The 17,819-nt window shown below is 35.5% G+C and overlaps 1 long non-coding RNA gene across 1 annotated transcript; it reads left to right on the top strand.

Annotated features, from left to right (window-relative positions):
* Positions 1-585: 585 nt before the first annotated feature.
* Positions 586-16,348, top strand: LOC110344642 (uncharacterized). The gene is made up of 3 exons (XR_002387320.2): positions 586-700; positions 10,677-10,771; positions 13,241-16,348. It is a non-coding gene; the product is annotated as an uncharacterized LOC110344642 (long non-coding RNA).
* Positions 16,349-17,819: the final 1,471 nt, after the last annotated feature.

Here is a 17,819-nt window from a genome sequence, read left to right as displayed (position 1 = left end):
GCTTCTTCCTTTCTCATTTGAAATAATTACTCTTTCAGTGACAAATAACTTTCTGTCATTAGAATAAAATTATATTATAAGGCTGTAATGAAGATTAATAGAACAGTAATCATTTTAAAGCCCCTACTTCAGGTCCTGATATATATATATATATATATATATATATACACATACACACTGTTACTTTATTTATCAGAGGTTGATTAAATGTAGAAAATTGAGAAACTGATGACCTATAATGGAAGAAACTAAGATATTTAATAAACATGACTAAACTCAGAGAAATATTTCTAACCAGTAAAACCATCAGACAATGGAAATGGTTTTTGTTGTTTTGTGGTGGGGAGCTGACAGTTGGAAGGGCTCAAGTAGGGGCCTGATTATAGTTGTGGGGAGAGAAAACTATAGAGAATTTTTTAAATTATGTGTAAAAATTACCAAGTTAATGATTAAGGTCCCCTTCAAGACTAATAATATTGATGTCAAAATTGAAATCCTCACTTCTTGGGTTAACATTTAACTCTCACAGTCATTGACATTTCTGTGTGATTGAATTTAACAGCCTCTTGGAGTATTAATAGAGAGGTCTGACAGGAGATGTTAAGAGAGCTGGGTGGCTAGGGACTTACTTCATATTTTTCCTTGGAGAGGGGTGGAGAAAGTTGCTGAAAACTACCTTTCACTATTGCAATTTGCTCAGGTGAGATTTGTCTTTGTCTTCGCTACATTTAATTAGAATATCTAAACTAGCTACTGTCCTTCAGAAATCTCAGCTTTTGAAATTTGATTGGTGAGTTAACATTGACCCTATACTCTTTCCCTCTCTCTCAGCAGCCCTTCATAATCTTTTCTCTACTGAGGAAGGTGCTGCATTAGTAGTACAGTGAGATTATCAAATTTCAGAATGCTATGGGACACCTGTCATTTAGATCAACAGATTTAAGGAGAATAGAAAGTTGATTTCTCTTACATTCAGGGTGATTCCAAAATAATGAAGCAGGCATTGAATTGCTCTCTGTGGCTCCCAATAGCCCTAATTCAATAATGCCACCTATAGCTTATCAAGACCCTGATGGAATCTCTGACTTTGTGAAACTAGATTGAAATCTATCCTGAGTATTTTTTAATCCCATGAGAATCAGACTGTTGTCCAGGGAGTGTATTCTGAGTCACTTCCCTATAACTCTCTCTATATACACACCTCTAAAATGATTTATAGTGTCATAGGGTGTTATGTCCTACACAGTAGGAATTTTTTTCTGGCTAGAACCCACTTTACAGAGCTTAATGTATATAAAACCCTTGGAGGGTTTTACATATTTATCAGCCACTCATATGTACAATATAAAAATACTAAGTTAGATTATTCTCGATTAGCCTAACTGCTGGCTATAAGGAACATTTCTTGGATTGGAAGTAATAAGGAGGCAGGGGAGAGGGGTTATTTGTGCAAATAGAGGAAATAGAAAAAGATGTTGAAATATAGTCATTCTGCTATGCCATGATTTTTCATGTGATGGAACTCTGCCAGATTAATAACAATAATCTATATCCTCTTCATTTCCCTAAGAATTGTCAAACTGGAATCAGAGCATATATATGAGTTTGCTAGGAACAAATGTTTATGCTGGCTCAGCATGGTGGCCTGTGTCTATAATCCCAGACACTTGAGAGGCGAGGTAGGAGGATCACAAGGTTGAGCCCAGCCTGAATAACTCTGCTGTTTATATTTTTGCTAAAACCTGTCTCAAAATAAAATTAAAAAAAAGAGCTGGGAATGAAAGCTGAGCATTCTGTGGGTTCAATCTCCAGTGGTGAAAGAAGTAGAAGGTGTTGACTAATGTCAGATATCTAAAATCTGAAAATGAGTACTGGACATGTTCATTGAGCACCTATTATCATATATGCATTAGTCAAAAATAATATTTTGGTGTGGACTTCATGACTTTGGGGGGTGAAACTTCTTGTTTTAAACAATGCAGTATATATAATGAAATTTACTATGTTAATCATTTTAACTATATTGTTCAGAACTTTTAAGTACACACTAATAGTTGTGCAACTGCTCATCAGAAGTCTTTTCATTTTGAAAAATATATATTTTATGCCCATTGTACTGTAACTCTTCATTCTTTATTTACTGCAATCTATGGTAACCACCATTACATTTTTTGTCTCTATGAATTTGACTATATTACTTATTTTCTATTAGAATAATATAGTATTTGTCATTTTGTGACTGGTTTATTTCACTTAGGTAATGTCCTCGGGGTTCATCCATGTCATCATGTGTGTCAGGATTTCCTTCTTGGTTAAGGCTCAGTAGTATTCTGTTGTTTATGTAGTCCACATTTGGTCTACACATTTGGTCTGTCAATGAATGCATTTCGCAATTGTGAATGATTCTGCTGTGAATATTTGTGTACAAATGTATATTCTAGACCCTATTTTTAGTTTTTTGGGTCATATGCCGAAAAGTAGAATTGCTTGAAAAGTTCCTTTCTGAAATGAGATCTAAGACCAGGGGAAGACACAGCAAAGTTTCTGCACAGGAAGTAAAGGTAAGAGAGGAATGAACTCCCACGCAGGGCAGTTTTAGCCCCGGGGTGGCGGGGAAAGGACTGCTGTGCATTTTCATCCAAAGAGCTGAGAAACAATACCATTGACAGGCAAGTTTTGCAAGATGTTTCATTTAATTCAATCCCCTCCAAAACCTTAGGAGGTAGTGTATTCCAGGAGTGTGAGTGGAAGTTGTGTGTGTGTGTGCTTGCACACACATGCACTCACATTTGCCCGAGTCCATGTCTGTGTATGTGCATGGGCATGGTGTAATGACAAAGTAGTGCGCTGATTACCATCCCCTGGATTCCTATTCCAACTGTGAATTTTATTACCTGTGTAGCCATAGGAAAAATACTGAATTTCTCTTAAGTAATTATCTGTGGATGGTATCTGAGTATTAAATCAGCTGATGTATGCAAAGATTTTAGAATAATACTTGTACTAAGCACTTAATAGATATTTTATCGTGAAGTCATTTGTTTTATTTCTCTCACTTTTTTTTACTAATGAGCTGAAGCTTAAATGATATATTTTAATGAAGAATATGTACTTGTTGATTGACAGAACAGGATTTAAATTAAGCTGTTATGGCTTTAATGAAAAAGCTCTTTCCAGAATTTCATTTATGTTTCTCTATGTTAAAAAATAATCAAGCTCAGTTTAAATTCAGATTACTGTGTGTGGATTTAATTATTGCTATTTTATTTAATAAGGGATTATTGAGTAGCTTCTATATATTAGGCACTATGTTAAGTGTAGGGGTACTGTGGAAGGCTTAGACAAAAGGATACATTAAATAGGATGTAAGAAAAAAATACAGCAAATAAGAATAAATGTTAGAAATACATGAGATTTAGCAGAGTTAAAATTACTCTATTATTGGTAAAGGCTTCCTCAGGTTGTTGGTAGTTGTCATAAAAGCTGTTTTTCCTTGTATCACAAAAACACATCTGTGTATTTTGATCTTGTTTCTATTCCTACCACCTCCTCCCCGACACTCAACACTACTTCAATGTTTGAAAGAAATTAATTTGCACAATGATTGCTTCTGGTTGCTCAGAGCATTGTCTCATGGTGAGAGGTGATAAGTGGAGAACAGTGAGAAGGAAAACAGCTCTTTACTATACTCTGCTCCTTCCTTAACCCTTCTAAGACAGAACTGCTTAATTAACCAACTAGCTAGCACCTACCATACTAACTTAAGTGGCCCAGGGCCAATCCCCAAAGCCCCACTTTATTTGTATTTTCTTTACTAAGCAACAAGCTTGCCAGCTTGAAGTGTCTGTGTGATATGTAAATGATGCCCTGAGTCGTTTTTTATATTCATTCTACTTGGCAGTGGGAAAGTAGTTTCAGGGCTGTCATCTCTGCTGAAAGATATCAAGCCTCAGATGTCAAGGAAGATTTTCAATTTAATTCAGAAAAGCTAGATATTTGCTTCTTAGCTCTGCTGATTTACATCGGTTTGTTTGATTTATCTGTGGTGATGTAAAGGCTGTTGTTGCTGTTTTCACCTTACAGAACCAGAGGTTAATTAGTCTCCAAAGACATAAGTATTAGAAGATATTCTTGGTGTAGCTGGAGCTGTGGAAGCTGAGGTCCAGAGAAGTTTGCCAACAAAGCAAAGTGTGTGAAGTGGACTTGGTGAGGACCTGCCTGGGAAAGAAAAAGGAGAAACTTAGTGACTTCATCTCTGTTTCCTCTAAAGTTCTGGAGAAATAGCTCTGCTAGGAAGATACAAAGCAGAAGGTGCCCATTCTTGGGATGAAAAATACCCTGAAGCTGGGTTAGAGCCCCTAGGAATTCTGTATGTGTTTCCTGGGCTACCGTGGCTGAGTTCCAAGCCCAGAGCTTCAGGTGCTAGCCAGCCTTTTCATCTGTGGGGTCCCAGCCTTGTTAGGATAATGGACTCAGAGAGGTAGGGCATCACAGGCTGTACCTGCAGATGGGGCACTGTTACAATGTCATCTGACTCTAAATTTTATTAGTGCTTAGGATAGTTGTGTGCATTCCAATAACTTTACTTACTGGTTGTTCTACTTGCATTTTGATATGCTTAGTCTACTTGCTGTAACCAGATATTAAAGTTAATGAAGTGGAGGATTGGGATGTAGTCCTCCCATTCCCCAGCTGGGGACTTATGGTTAGGATTCCAATGAGCTCTCCATTCTTGATAAACTGGGTTTGAATGCTTGTGACTTTAGGTTTTCCCCTTTCTCTTCAGTGGATTTGCCTTCTGCATTTGCACTAATCACTGAGGACTTGTGTGACTCTGACTTTGAGGTAACCAGGACAAGGACAGTATTTTCCAGAGAATTTCTTGCAAATGCTCTGAGACAGGTGTAAAGAGTGTCCTCTTGGAACACACTTTGAGCTGTCCTCACTCTCCACACACATAATATAGGGAATACAGGGATCCTTTGGGAAATGGTAGCCAATACAAGGGCAGGCAGTAAAAAGATTCGAAATCTGGCCTTTTGCTGTGATGCATAGAGAGTCAGAGATGAAGAATTAAGGCACAAAGATGTGCCATTAAGGACACAAGATATCTGTGTTTTTCTTTTACTGAAAGGTTTCTGCTATCTGAGATAATAATGCCTGGTATTGAAGGTATAGTCCTTGTGTACTTCTGGAGTCTTTCAGCAAGGCTCTTTGTGACTTTGCAACATTGCTGGAAGATATTGCCTCTGAGTCTTTTGCCATAGCAACTGTTCCTTTGGTGACCTACCTGGACAGAAAGGGACAAAAGATCTTAAGGCTAATGTACTCAAAGATTTATCTCCAGATGTGAAAGAATATTTTCATCTGTACTGCTTAATTATATGAAGATACTAGGCACATGGCTGCACAATAATTAGATATGCTTCCTTTTGTGTTGTAGAAGATTTTTGAAATAAATATTAACAATATTAATATTATTTTCAAAGACTGGGTCACTCAAAACAATTGATAATTTTATAATTTCTAAGCAATTATTCTCTGTATTCTTTATAGCTGAATGGGATGGTCCCTGTGTCACTGTTTAGGAAAGTGAGAGTGAAATATATTGTTTTTCTCTTGAGGGGGGCAGAATTTAGGAGTTAGGTGTGTGTGTGTGTGTGCGTGTGTGTGTGTGTGTGTGCGTGGTGCCTTCAGTGTACTCTTCTAAAGTCAGGGATGAGATAGGAGTAGAGGTTACCCAAATTTCAATACATATAGATATGCTATCAAATTGAGGGTGTTGGTCATGCATGAGGGAATCTAGACATTAAAAATATAGCCCTTTTCTCCAACCTAGAAAACTGAAGAGGTACTTACATGGAGAGGATCTGTTGCTGCTCATGATTTTTGCCTTGGATCCAAAGTTAATATGAAGCTGTTTCATAAAAAAGCTCATGTGGCAGTCTGCTGCCCTTCTAACTGACTCTTGGTTGTTGTTTCTAAAAGTCAGCAGCAGAGCTCTGTTGGGGCTGTGATTTATGTCCTCAGATTGACAGTGGAGGATTGTAACACTGAGGAGAGCTAAGGGACGCATGTATTTCTGTGCTGGGGTTGGCCACGTGGAATCACTGTCCAGGATTTAGAGTCTTTAGCAGGCAATGCCAGAAACCAAGAAGTCATAAACTTTCCTCTTAGGAGTTTATTTTCTGTGGTTTAATTAATTCATGTACACTTGTACATGTGATATGAATATTTTACTTAAACTAGATAATACCAGTGATTCTATATGTAATATTGTATGTAATTTTCTCTATATTAGTCTCTAGACAGAACATGGCCAAAAATAAATTAGAGACCAAAGCTGAATTATTTGCTTTTTCAGGTATCTGACCAATAAGTGTTTCATAACAACACTTCTGTTATGTATCCAGGTCACATATTTACCTTAAAAACAGTATTAGTAATCCATGTCAACCTGAGAATTTTTATGACTTCTAAATCATAAAAATATATTTATAAGTTTACTTTAAACTCAGAATTTCTGATTTATAGTTACTCTTTGTTTGACATACTATATATATATATATATATATATATATATATATATATATATATATATATAATGGCAAGTTAATACCCAAGGAACCAAAGAGTGAAGATTTACCTGGCTTTGCCTTTCTGGTGTCTAGTTGTAAATTATTTCTTATAATTTCCCTAATTTTATGGCAAAACCATTAGGAAACATTGAAAACCACCATAATTAGGCATTAGCATCATGCTGTCCACTGCCTAAGGCAATGGAAGGAGGACTGAGTCCTTTCCTTGAGAAAGAGTTATGTAATAGAGCTGGAGAAACCCAGAAAGCCCATGACAAGATGGAGGCAGTGATCCCAAGGAGCAGGAGATAGATGACAGCAAGAAATGATAGGGAAAACAGAGCACTCATGAGCCTTGTCTGCTCAGGTCACCTATGCCAATTCCTAGAAACTTCCCAAATGGGACCAAAGTTGATGCTGTAAAAAGAATGTGCCATGAATATTTTTCTTTGCATATTAAAGAGAAAGATGAAGCCAGAAAGCTGTAGGCTTTTCTGTGGATGTTTGGTTTACAAAAATATCTCTGAATTGGGATGCTGGATGTTCATTGGCTTTCTCTGAGGAATATGGGGCCAGTGAATTGGCAGGGCAAAGAAGAAATACCCATAGCAGGTGTTGAAAACTCAAATGCCTACAGAGGCCAGCAAGCCATGTAAATGAGTAAGCTGAATCAGGTGTAAAAAAGCAACAGCAGAGCTTCATGATAAATGGTGGCTGGCTTCAGTCTCAGTGGGAGGGAGGCAGCAGCTCCTATTGAGTACTGGCTGCCTGGAGCTCGCAGAACTCCCCCTCTAAGGGGCAGCTGCTGTTTGTCTCTAGCAGAGGAGTTGGTGCAGGAATGAAATCTTGATATGGCTGGCAATTCACACATTTCAAGTGGTGTCACAAATCCAGATTTTAATGTGAGCTATAATGACAACTAATTCAATTTTAAAAAGAAAAGAAAGGAAAAGGAGAAAATTGGAAAAACTAGAAAAAGTACACCTGGGCCAAGGAAAACTCTTCTATCTTGGCCTCCACTTCAGAGGGTCCTCTTTGGTTTCCTTGGGGATTAGAGTGGACATCCTTCAGAACTGTAAGAGGCCAAGGAGGAAGAGGCACAGGAGAGGAAGTACTAGCAAACCAGAGTGGTCTGATGTGACTGTGTATTTGGACCATAATAGATAGGCAATAAAATTGAACATTCCTCCTACATGATTTTGCTTTAGATTTGCTGTTTTGATTTAGCCCAGATGGCAATAGATTATTGAGGAAATAAAGTAAATAAACCATGAAAGTCAATCATTTCTAAGCATATACATTGCCACTTAGACAAATTTTCAAGGAGAAAACAAATACTGACCTGTGAGTAAGGGCTAGTGATTGCTTGCTAGGTAAGAGCAACTTCATAGAACATCTTTTTTCTTTTTTTCCAGAATATTTGTGTGACAGTAGTAGAATGCTTTTCTAGCTAGGGTTAAGCATGTTGTCATTTCTGCAGTCCAGTATTAAAAAAATTATTTCTCCTTTAAGAATATCCAGAAATAAACTTTGTCTTAATTGGTTTCTCTGTATCTTGATTTTCTTACAATTCTGCCTGCCTTCACATCAAGCAGGGAATTTGAACTGGATCAGCCAAGTACTTTATCAGTGGATGAAAATCTCTGTTGAGGCTAAAAACCATTCTGCACAAAAACATGTATGCACACACACTAACACAGAGATTCCTCTAAGAGAATCTGCCTTAAGTAATTAAAGGTAATATGTATGAAGTGTTAATTACAAAATCACTGTGCTCTTCAGAATAGTGCACAATTATCAGGGAAACAGCCCAAATAACATCAAACCACAAGATACCCTTGTACCATGAGCAATAACAATTTATTTTCAGACCTTCAGCTGTCTATTGTTTATGCATGAATTTCTATATATTCCATATCTTCCTGGGCAAATGGGTATGCGTCACATCATAAAGCTTGTGAAAATGAGCATATGAAAGTCAAACATATCTGGATTCAATCTTTTCTCAGAACTATTTACTTACTCAGTATATTAGTACACACAATATTAAGTGAAAGTCTTGGGTTCTACTCATTCACTGTAGCCACATTGTCCACAAATGTTAACTGTGTGTATATAGGTGTTTATATCATGGGACATATTATGCTGTATATCAGAGCTTATAATTTCAGGATCTGAAATAATCAAACTGCTGGAAAGAAAATAAATAATTAAAATCAGAAAGAAAAAATCTATTGTGATTCCTCTAACCTTGTATTTTATAGTATTTGATGCTTTGACAGTCAAGTTCCACATGTTAGAGAGAAGAGTGACACTCTGACAGCCCCAAAAATGTATTGGTGAGCCAATAGACATTTGAGGTTCATCTTTCATTGCTGAAGGATCCTGAGTCTGCAATCTCACCACAAAATGAATATATCTTCCTGGCCTATATCTAACCTTTTGGAGATGTTTCACAATGAGTTTTTAATAAATAATAGTGCTGGCCTAACTGTCTTCCAAAACTCTTACTATTTTTGCATCTAAGAAATAATGTGTAAAAGCATAAGTGGAAGAAAAATAGGTATTGCTTATAGTAAGACAACAGTAATATTTAAGTTTTTGACTGTTTTTTAAAATATTTATGATATAATCTAAAGCTTATACATTGTTATTGATAATTAAGGATTTGTAACATATATTTGCACAGAATTCACATGTGTATGATAGGTACAAGCAAATGAAACCCAATTTAGCGTTATAGTTACAGTATAAATGGCTCCCACAGGGAGTGGCACTCAAACTGTAACACCAATCAGAGTGACCTGGAATACCTGTTCACAATCCACACATCTCTCTGGGATCTCCCCATTGGTATCTGATTCAGTAGGCCTGGGATATGTGAGAGAATTTCATTTCTAACAAAGTTTCTGATGATTCTAATTCTTCAGGTCCAGAAGTCAAGCTCAGAAATCATTATGTTTTAGCATAAACCCCATCTTATCAGGGGAGAAATTCTGCTGCTTATGCAGATACCATGCTTAGTGCGCACAAACAGATAAATGAATAGTGCTGCTGAAAGCCATCAAAATGTCTGAACAAAGAATTATTACAAATAATTTTTAATGGACCACCTTCATCTGTATTTCACTTACAAAAACAGTCCACAGAAGGCTCAGATGCTTCCATTTGAACAAAATACTGGTTCTATCTTATTAACAAAATTTATTGCTGCTAGAGTTTTTATTATTATTATGTTTTCAGCATTCTTATAGATTTTGTTACATTTGGTTTTTGCTCTCCATTTAACTTACATTTCACAGTATCTGCTTTTCTCATTCCAGGTGGATGTGGGGCATTAAAATTTTTTTTCAGAAATATCTAATATTAGTATTCTTATTACTGCTTTCTTCTCGTCTTCATATTATAATAACTTTGTTTAGGGAAAAATTTCTTTTTTTGGTAGGAATATTTGAAACTAATGCATTCTCTAATAATACAATGACTTTTTGGAAATCTCAGAAGATATGAAATGTGGCTATAATTAAAATACAAATAACCATAATGAGCCAGGTTGTATACTATATTCTTGAGAGAAGAAAAGAAATCTAGTGTAGTCATAATTTTAATACTATTCAAGAGGACAGATAAATTCTAAGCATTGATAATTTCTGGAAGCCACAGAATATGTGTAACTGAAAAATGTCTTTTGGCAAATTTCCTGTGTATCTCTTCCATTCACATGGACTTTGTAGTAGATAATATTAATTTAATACATTACTCCTCTGAAAGAATATTCCATATGATTGCAACCAACTTATTAGAGTTATTATTCAAAATACAGCTAATTCATCATCCGTAGAATAAATTTCTTCTGTGATTGCCAGACACTGCCGTTCTTCTGTGTCAGGTATTATATGAAATTCTTTATAAATGTGACTTCAATTATTTATTACAATAAACTTTTGTAGTATGTAAAATTGTTACTTTGAAACTGCTTTATGTTCCATAAAAATAAAATTGACATTATTAGTCATTTACTTACAGAGGAGAGGAGAAGAAACATGTGGATATTACATTTTGTGTCCCCTGTCTTAATCTGGTTTTCTTATTTTACAGGTGATAATACTGGAACAATTTTTTTTAATCACAAAATTGGATGCTACATATATGTTGAGAAACCAAGATATCACATAAGCAGCTTAGAAAAAATGGTAAAAAATATCAGAAAGTTGAGTTCCGTGTGGACCTTATGTCTTCTGCTTTTAGAAACAGTGTTTTATTTTGTTTTATTTTCCTCTAAGTGTTTCTTCTACCATGAGATTTGTTTTTTTATCACATATAAATATTAATTATTTGGCTCATACTAAAGTTATATAATTCTTTTCTCTCTTTTTTTCTTATATAGTTCTTTAAATGGTCTCATGGGAATAATGAACTTCAGAGTTGAGACTGATTCACAATAGTGGTTTGTTACTACTCAGGCAAACCAACATTGAAGGGCAGAGGAGGTTGAAGCTGTTTAAGCTAGAAATGGGCCTAAACTCATGAATTCAAGACATGACCTCCAGGAAAATTCTGCATAATTCTGCATACTCCTCCTTTTCCACTTCATCTGTCCTCATGCCGGGATGACACCATCAGACAATGAAAAGCTGAAAGTTTCACACTAGAATGAGAAATAAGACTAAAAGGACAGCACAGAAAGTTTATGCAAAAAAGGGACTGATTTTTTTTCTAGTGATGGGAGTTGTGGTAGGCAGAATACTAAAATTAAGATTACTACCCCCTTATTACTCAACCAGATGCTAATCTAAATACTGTTGTGAAGGGATTTCCCTGATGGAATTAAAGTTATAGGCTCTACATAGGCAGATTTTCAGCAGGGAAATTCACATGACCCTGAAAAGCAAAGAACCATATTTTATTGAAGGAATATGAAAAATACTGTGAAATATGTTGCAGCACAGAAAGATGGAGGGGAAGATATATATATATATATATGAAAGTGTATTAGTCACTTTCCTATTCCTGGAAAAAAACATCTGACTTCCACAATTTAAAGTAGGAGAGGTTTCTTTGATTTATAGTTTCAGTGGGTTCAGTCTGTGATCACTGGCTACAAGAAAGAAACAATATGGCAAAATGGGATGACAGAGGATGGCAATTCAACACATGGCAGTCAAGAAGGAAAGAGACGCAGAGAGAGACAGAGACACAGAGAGACACAGAGACAGAGAGACACAGAGACCAGAGATAAGAATATACCTTTACAGGTCATGCTCCCAATGATCTACCTTCTTCAACCAAGCCTCACCCCCTAATGGCATATACACCTGTAAAGTGGCTTAATCCACTGGTGAACATAGTGCTACAGAATCCAATCATCTTGCAAAAGCCTCAGCTCCGAACATGTGAGACTTTTGGGGGACATTTTAGATCTAAATCATAACAGGAAAACTCTATTATGGAGATGGAGGAAGAAAAGGTAATAGGTATGAATAAGGGATGAAGAACATCGGGAAACTGAGGCTACCTCCCAGCTCCCAGCTGGCAAAACTGTGGACCCCTTGGTCCTATAATTCTGAAAAACTGAATTCAGTCAACAACTTGAATAAGAAATCAGCCACTGACTACTACATTTTGGCCTTATAAAAGTGAGAGCAGAGAAAGCAGCTGAGTTAATCTGAACTTCTGACCAACAGAGCTGTAAAAAACCAAACATGGGTTTCCTTAAGCTGCTGAGATGTAGCAACTGTTTCTTGTAGCATAAAAATATAGCTCAGGAGAACAGTATGTGACAAGATCGTGACAGACCTGTTATGAGAAAAGCAGCTCTCATGAAATTCTGCACATCTCACCCTCCATCATGTTTTATCACAGTCATTTAGGGCAAGATTCACATTTTGTTGATCCTTGAATCTATAACGTCTTAGTCATATACTGGATTGACCAGTGAGCAGCAAGAGAGAGCTTAGATTTTGCAAATCACTGTTTGAGACTTAACATATATTGACAATCTAAATTTCATAGTCTACTTACTCTTTCAAGTAATTTTATTCTATGCCCATTAACGAAATCAGGCACAGAGAACTAATTGTCTGCTGAGTTCACATAGCTGGTAAGTAGCACAAGGCAAAGTTCGATTCCATGTGGGGTATCTGCCTAGGTCATGATCATAATCATTATGCTATGTTTCTATTTGCCAAGTGAATTAATGGGCATCTACTAGCATTAAGTATTTTTAACATTTGCCACTTTTGAAATTTCCTCCATGTGTTCCACAGACTCCCTTATTAGTTTCCATCAATACTATGCCTCCAAATTTATGATTAAGAATCTGCCAAAAATTATAATTAAACTTTACATCAGGTTATCGGGAAAATACATTTTTGAAACATTAACTTCTAAGTTAGTTTAAGTCTGTTCAATGTGCTCTGAATTCATCCTTTGAACAAACTACCCTATCTTCTGGGTGAGCTCTCCCAAGTATCAAAGGTTTTGGAGTATCAGTTGGCATGAGAGGGAGGTTGCAAACCAGTTTTGTCTCCTGGGAGATAGTACCTTCTTTCTAGTGTGCAAGGATGACTCAATGGTGAAAATGAATTAACTCATTGATACTTAGAAAATTAATATTGTTTGCAAATGAATAATATGTTGACTGTATATATTCTTATTCCAAGGTATCTTTCTGACCACAGAGCAGTTTCTCTATCATCTCTGCCTAAGAGGAAGTATTACAAGACAATGAAACAGCAGTTTTGAATAAAATAAACCAATTTTTGTTATTCTAAGATCTTAGAATCAAGAAGCATTTAAAAGAGGGTACAAGAGGAAGAAAAATTTTGTAGGAAGAAAAAATGTGCATGAAGAAAACAAAGGACAAAGAATTTTGAATCACTTGAAAAGATACTGAGTTAAAGAAAGAGGTCTCTGGAACCAAATTCCAGGTACAGGACCCAAGAAAATGACACACCTGGAGAGGAAGAACCAGAGAGACTTCGAAAATGCATACTGGCCACCCCTCTCTGGGACCTTGAAACTTGTACTACAGATGTACTTGCAGGTAGACTAAGGATTGGCTCCTCTCACTGGACATTGAATAGCACAGACAGGTGGCTCAGCTGTAGGAAGTTTGTGTAGTCAGAAGTCTCACAAATGCAGCCTCTTAAGGCAAATCCCACCTCCCCCAATTTCTCATCATCTCATAAGAACATTTTACTTTATCTCATTGTCAGATTGTGTTCTTGTTTTTTTTTTTTTTTTTTCCATCTTGTTAGGATGGGGACTCAGAATCAGAAATCAAGTAGAGTTATGGGGAAAAAAAATGACATTCCATTTTATACTTCATTTTCTAATATGGATTTACCCTTTTTCAATTCTACGCTCTGCAAATAAAATTCAGGTATTAATTGACACAAATTAATCTACACAATCAAAAGGTTTTCTTTTAAAGAAATATATGTCAAAATTGATATATCTGAGGCTTATACAAAAAACTAACAGATTCCATGGATAATTCAGTAGCCTGGATAATGATGTGATCTTCCTAATACTCTGGCTACATGGTCTAGTTTTACAAACATATCTGCCATGCCCTGTGACATTTCATGTTGTTCCAGCCAATTCCTCTTTCACTCATACCAGTGTGACTTGCTTTCTATTGCTTTTTATCAATTTACCCTTGGTGACAATGTTTAGTCTGAAATTTTACTTCTTAGCTGTTACTCTGACTTTATAAAATAACATTACACTTATATTCTCCCCACAAAGGATCTGTTTATTTATGTAAAATCATACACGATAACTACTTTTTATTATGGTAAAATATACATGACATAAATTCTACAACATTAACCATTTCTAAGTGTGCAGCCTAGTTCATTTAGGACCTTCACGTTGTTGTATGAGTTCACACCAATCATCTCCAGAAAGTCTCCGTCTTCCCGAACTGAAACTTTATGTCCATTAAGCAACGACTCACCATTTCGTCTTGCCTCCTGTTCCTTGCCTCCACCCTTCCATTTTTCATTGTTTCATTTTATCACTTCTAGGTGTGTTATAGTGTTGGTCCTATGGTGATGGCTTATTTTATTTAACATAATACTGGCTTCGAGGGCCGGGGATTTAGCTCAGTGTTTTCGCCGCCTGCTGCACAAGCTCAAGCACCCGAGTTCGATCCCTGGAACCAAAAAACAAAACAAAATAAAAAAAATTGGCTTAAAGTTTCAGCCATCTTATAGTATTGTCAACATGAATATTTTTTCTTTTTAAGGATGAATAGTACCTCATTTTATGTATCCATTATATTTGAATTATCCATTGATTTATATTTTGGGTGTTTCCACCTTTGTTTATGGTAAATAAGGGTACTAAGTACACCTCTGTATAGCATATTAACATGTTGTTTTCTGAATTAATTATACCCTTTTACATTTCTTTTCTTATCAAACTTGATTTCCTCTTTCCCACTGGGCTATAAGTGACATTTAAGACAGTAATTCTATAACTATTTCACAACCACTGGTACATAGAAGCCATAGTAACACTTGTTAAGTAAACAAGGAAATAAATTATATTGTGCATAAAATCTAACTTGATTGGTCACACTTTCTTCCCTTAAAATATGTGGATTTTCCTTAGTTGTTTCTAAAACTTAATATACAATATTTGTTATTCTGAGACCAGCCATATCTGTGGCTTCTAAATAAACTTAATTTTTTCTATTTTGCATTTTTATTTCAATGTTTATAATATTCTTTTGATTATGTTTCTAATTTTAAAGATTGTCAAGCTTGGGTCAGAAGAGAGAATTGATTTGTACAAATTTGATTCAAATATCATTTCATCTTTTGCTTATTAATCCTTTATTTTTAAATTCAGAAAATATCCAGTGTGTCTTTACTTACTGTTTTATTCAATTATTCTGTTTTACTTTAGGAAGAATTCTTAGAAATGTGAGATTCAGGGTATTGCCTCTTACTTCTATGTAAACTATCCTCTTTCTCATTCTGTTCAATATAATATACTTCGATGCTTTTTTTTAGTGGAAAAGCTTTTTGAGAGTTTGATAGCTATGTCTTTTTTAGCTAATTAATGTTCAAAGAGCAGTGGATACTTAAGAAATAATTTTTCTAAATGTTTTTCTAAGATTCTCAAAATGTTTTAAGGATTCATGGCACTCTGAGAATTAGACTGAAGTAATTACCAGTAATTTAGTAAGTAATGACAAAAGCAAAATTCTTTTAAATTCTGGGTTCTAATCAAACATAACAGCCAATGGAACACTTTATGAAGAGGCTCAAAGATTTAATGTTTGCATTGTTGTCTTCTCACTTACTTGCCTACCATTGTTTGCTTTCTACCCTGACATTGACTAGAGGAATATTGGTCCATGTTTCTGATATAGTTTTCTGGGGCTGGGTAGTACAGTACAGACCTTTTCTTTAAAAATCGTGCTTTGGTTTGTCTTGTGTCTCTGCACAGCCGAGCATAAAAAAGTCCGTTTTACCCTCCAGCCATGAGCAATTTTTGAGGGAGCCTATGTTAGAGGCAGTTAGAGATGTACAAGCTATGGTCATCTGAGGCAGGGGCTGGAGGGAGGGAAGGGAAAGGGAAGGAAAGGCTAAGGAGGAGGATTTTTGGAAGAACAATACCTCTGAAGCACTCCCAAGTGGAAGTGCGTCCAGGGCCCTACAGTATGCTCAGAAAAGGTCTCAGGAACCCAAGAACAACACTGCTGTCCAATTTTGCATGCAAGCAGAAGTTATTCAAAAATTTTGACTTTGAAGTGTGACACCCACTATAAATTTTGAATGTTACCCTAGTTAACTACATTATCCGTAAGTTTTTTATATATGAAATGGTGATAATATTTCTTATCTCATTTGTCTAGCATGATAATTCAAAGATACAATGATATATACATAAAGTAATTGTATATAATAAGTAATTTTTAATTACTAATAACAAAATTAAATATTTTTATTCTTGGTTGAAGAATTATTTTTATTTTAGTTATTAATCTTTAATAACTTTTGTGTAGTTTCTGAGATATTTTTGGGATCAAACTATCTGTTTTAATTTTTTTAAATCTCTGGGTAGATGGATAGCCAACACTTGTCTCTAGCTTTTTCTGTTTAACCTCTATAAAACAGACACATTCGTTCCTCTTAATTCCCAAATTCTCTTCCCTAGTTTATTTATGTAGTTTCTCAAAAATAAAATTTATCCTTGATCCTTTATCTCCTACATCGAACCCTCACCATATCCTGTGCTGCATTAAAAAAAAACATAACAGAATCCATCCACTTTTTCTATCATGACCAAAGTTTCTTCAGACTTTAGCACCCATGCTATAGTCCAGGAAGAGAGCATCAAAAGAAAATAGAGATTTTGGTATTGATATCACCAATTTTTAACTTGGGATGTGCAAAGAAAAACACTACTAGGGGCTTCCCTTGAGGATGGTAACACCACCAAGATAAAGGAGCACTGTTCCATCATTTATTTACTCACAGACGGCAATTTAAGACATTAACTTCTGATTTTATTTCTATAGTCTCCTTCATTCTATTTTTTGCCCCATTTTTCTTCCTTTCCTGCCTTCCTGCTATCTCTATTCACTCTTCATTTACTCTGCCTGTATACCATCCTTTAGCTGACTATTTACATTTTTATAACAGGTATTATCTAAATCATTTACTTTCAACCTTTTTCCAACTATGTGCTGATGTGTAAAGTTTGTAAGTTCATTACTATACTATCCTGTTTATGGCTCAGAAAGTTTGCAGTTGATAGCTAATTATTTTTCTTTACATTTATTTATTGGAATAAAAATTTCTCTGAACTTAAGTAATAAGTTTAAAATAAGTGGAGATGAACTGCTCAGTAACAGTTGTTCAAACCTAAACTCTCCAATTGACATTTCTTTTTTTTTGGAACAGGATATTACACAGGTAGAGAAAGTAACCATTGCCAAAGGAAACTAATGAGTATATTAATATTTATAAGGTGGTCATTAAAGCATTAACTGTAATTTGAATGATAATGCTACAGGCAGACTTGTCACAGTATTCATTTCCATGCACTATCTTGATCTCTGTAAAAAACATTGCCCGAGCTAACTCCCTCTTCATGGGAACATGATGAATAAAGCACTTTCCTAATAAATGCTGGAGCATGATCTTGAATTGATGGTACTGTGGGAAGACAGTCTTGCTTTTATATATTACTATTGTTTGCTTAGTGCCCAGAACATAA

The sequence above is a fragment of the Heterocephalus glaber genome, unplaced genomic scaffold (genome assembly GCF_053883595.1).
Source record: "Heterocephalus glaber isolate CG9 unplaced genomic scaffold, H.glaber_assembly_v1.0 deba00000331, whole genome shotgun sequence".
NCBI lineage: Eukaryota > Metazoa > Chordata > Mammalia > Rodentia > Bathyergidae > Heterocephalus > Heterocephalus glaber.
Note: the sequence above shows the minus strand (reverse complement) of the source record. Positions and strands in the feature narration are given on the sequence as shown.